The sequence below is a fragment of the Antrostomus carolinensis genome, unplaced genomic scaffold (assembly GCF_000700745.2).
Source record: "Antrostomus carolinensis isolate BGI_N321 unplaced genomic scaffold, ASM70074v2 scaffold3825, whole genome shotgun sequence".
In the NCBI taxonomy this organism is placed as follows: domain Eukaryota; kingdom Metazoa; phylum Chordata; class Aves; order Caprimulgiformes; family Caprimulgidae; genus Antrostomus; species Antrostomus carolinensis.
In genome coordinates, this window is record NW_010315538.1 from 16,969 (window position 1) to 20,558 (window position 3,590).

Sequence of the window (3,590 nt, forward strand, 5' to 3'; positions counted from 1 at the left end):
ACCCACCTGCACAGAAGACAGGTTTTAAACTACATTTCATTACTATATACTTGCTCATTAGGCACAAACTTTTCTCAGGAAAAGCACTGAAAAGGAAAAGTTACTATAGATAAGCTGTTACACAAACAGCAGGAGAAAATAATCATATTGACACAAGGTATTATTTATAATTCATCAAGTAAGAAATTACCACAAAATCAATTTATCCTAGCTTGCAAATAAGCATGGTTGGTTTGTCTTGGCATTTATCTAACTGCAGGATATCATTAAGCTTTAACAACTTTCCAGTCCACTGGTATTCTTTCTCCAATGTCTGCACTCCACAAACCAGTAACTCCCACAGAACATGCATACTGTGAAAGACTGCTCTTTTCACCAGCCTGCTAAGCAGTATTAAAATTGCATGGGCTCCTTCAGCCAACATATTGTGCTTTACACTGACCTTTAAATTCCAAATTCATTAGCAGAATACCAATGAAGAAAAAAAAAAAAATATGTATACATATATCCTTAAGGGCTCTACTATATAGATTAAAATTTATCACACAAATATCATGTACTTATGCACTTTCTGATTACACAGGATATCTGAAAAAGAGAGTGATGAGAAAGACTATCACAATGCAATGTAATTTTTAAAGTTTGCTCTAAACAGTACTTAAGAACATCTTCTGCCATGAAAGGTATCAGTATCATTTCAACTACACTTAATGAAAGATTTTCTGTACTAATGTTGTGACTAAATTAATCCCAAAGCTTTAAAAAGAATTCAAGATTAGTGATGATCTAGTGAACCAGAAGCTAATACACATCTGTATGAAATTGTACTTAAAGACGTGAAAGTCCACAGGTTTACTTCTATGAACAACTACTAATGATCTATTTCAAAAGGCATGTGTTTGAAGGGTAACACAGTAACTTTTTGCAGAATGAAGACTTCATGTGATGAATTTAAATTCTACCTGATCTGGTATGGGTTGTAAGTTTCAATTTAAAATTCACATATGCGACCACAAGTTGAATCCTGAACTCTGGATAAAAACCAGGCACTTCCTTCACAATCCTTGGAAAGTGCAATAGGGCTTCAAAGTGGGATTTACAAAAGCCAAGATCATTGAGCAGGTATTTACCTTCTGCTTAGTGCTAGTCAAAAAGAATCATTCAGTACAAAATACTTTAAAATCCACACTTTCTCCCAAGCAAGTTAACAGAATTATATTTATATATGAGGAAATGCCTTCTAACCAAGGATCCAGAAGCTGTGTTTTCTCAGCAGCAGCAATCTCTAGCCCTTCTTACAGCACAAAGGTGGCATCCTTAAAGATCTACACACACCTCAAAAGGAACAAGGCCTCCTCTTTTTCTACTAGATTAGTGTAAAAACTAGCTTAAGTTGTAGGAAAACTATGTTCCAGTCTCTCTTTCACCTGAGAGGATTCAAATGTCCACAAAGGTAATAAACAAACCTGCTATTCTTGGATGGGATAGATTCATCCCCAGTTCCGCCGGCATGTTTCACCCTATAAAATACCTGAATGTACTGGGTCAGTCGTAGCACAACTGCAGCTCAGTAGGTAAGCCAGACAGCTGGGGACATGAGATACAGTCCCCAGCCTCTCCTCTACATCCCTCTCCTATACATCCTTCAGACTTTGCATCCTCTCCAACAGAGGAGGGCAATTTCAGACAACTGGGAAAACTGAAGCGCTTGTTGAACAGAGGTGCATCCAAAGCTCACTGCTGGGCAGTTTAATTTTTGGATTTGGGTAACCAAAATGAAGCATGAATAGAATTTAGGCACCAATATTTTCTCAAAAGGTAATTTTCCTAAGTGTCACACCGATGCATCAATGGACACGTATGAGGAAGGTTATGCAAACCAACCTGTGCCTGCCCTCGATCTAGTTCTGGGACTTCATCTTTCACTGCTATAAAGAAGCTGTTCCTTTTACCTCAGGGACAGAAGGAAGAAAGGCTGAAGGCTGTGACCACAGCCATAAGGTAACATTAGGTGAAACAATGTTTTATTTGAACCCTACTTGGACACACCTGCATCACAGAAAGCGCTGTAGCAGTTCTAGAGTTCTAGTTCTTTTAATAAAGTCCAAATATAATTTGGTAAGTACAGAAAGACAATTATTATATTATCTCAGAAGGTAATTTTCCCAAGTGTCACACTGATGCATAAATGGACACGTCGGGTGAGGAAGGTTATGCAAACCAACCTGTGCCTGCCCTGTATATATGCTGTGAACAGCAGTGGAAATTTAGGTCTCCTCCAATTTGCAATAATTTTTAACATAATTTTTTTGACTTGTTCTTTGACAAAGATCTCCAAACAAAGCACTGCAACTGATATTAACATTTGTCATTAGTTTGCTGCTGTCTTAAAAAACTTTTAAAAAATCTCTTCTGCATCTTTAAGTAACTCTAAAGAAGGAATCCTGCCAAAGGACCTACACGTAGGCTAAACATAAACTCATTCTGTTAGTAGAAAAAATAATGTTTTCTGAATTAGGGAATTAATATAAAATAAATTTAATTTAAAATGTTTTTTATATAAAGTTATGCGAGAAACTTTAAATGATGAACAATTTTCTGCCTAAAAAAATTTTGTAACTAAACAACTTATATTTTAACCATTTTTCCTTTCATCAGAAAAGCTGCTTTTCCTTCCTTGCACAAGCTGACTGGAAAAAGCTTGCTATATAAAGTATTTACCAAACACTTCTTGTCTTGCAAAGCTCAAGTGTCATCATACTATTTCCAACTCATCTATTATGATTGCCACCATCACATAAAAAAAATATTCAGCATAGAAAATCTTTTTCCTTTACAGTCAAGGGATTTATTCTCCAGGAACCACACATACTCTTCCCACCTCTCCATGAATCCTTTATACATTGCCAGGATAGACCTCCTCAGCCCCAGGCTTCAATAAATTAAATAATAAAAATTAAGTATAATGAAATAATTTAATATCTTCTAAAGATGTTGACATATTTTTCCTTGAAAACATATTTGAAAATACTTCTAAACATGTGTACTGTTAAAAAACAGGCTCTAACAAAGCAGTATTTATATAATTCCACATATGGAAAAGACTGTAATTTATTCTCACCTGCAGGTCTGTGATTGACATCTGATACTCTACATCTCAAAATTCAGTACATGAACAAAGTTAATGTCATTTATGTGAAGTGAATGTAATATTACCTCCCCAGTCAGTTCATGTTGTGATGAATTGGTTAGCTGGTGTTATTAGGACAGTCTACAAAACAATGCCTTTGCTTACTTACAAAGTCTAAACCAAACCTGGTTGTCAAGCATGTTAAGCAAAACTGATCAGTCAAATCAGATTTAATCGACGATTTTAAGACATTCCTAGAAATAATACCTACTGATAGAATGTGAAATACATGCTTTGGGCAACAAAATATATTGCATTGATCAAAGCTGGTTACATAAAAAGGCTTAACCAACCATTGCAAAAGAGGTCATCATATCCACTAATAAATTTCCAAACTCCAGGACCACAAATTTAGCCCTAATTCAGAAACAGTGCATAAAAACTAGAGTGTTAACTAAAC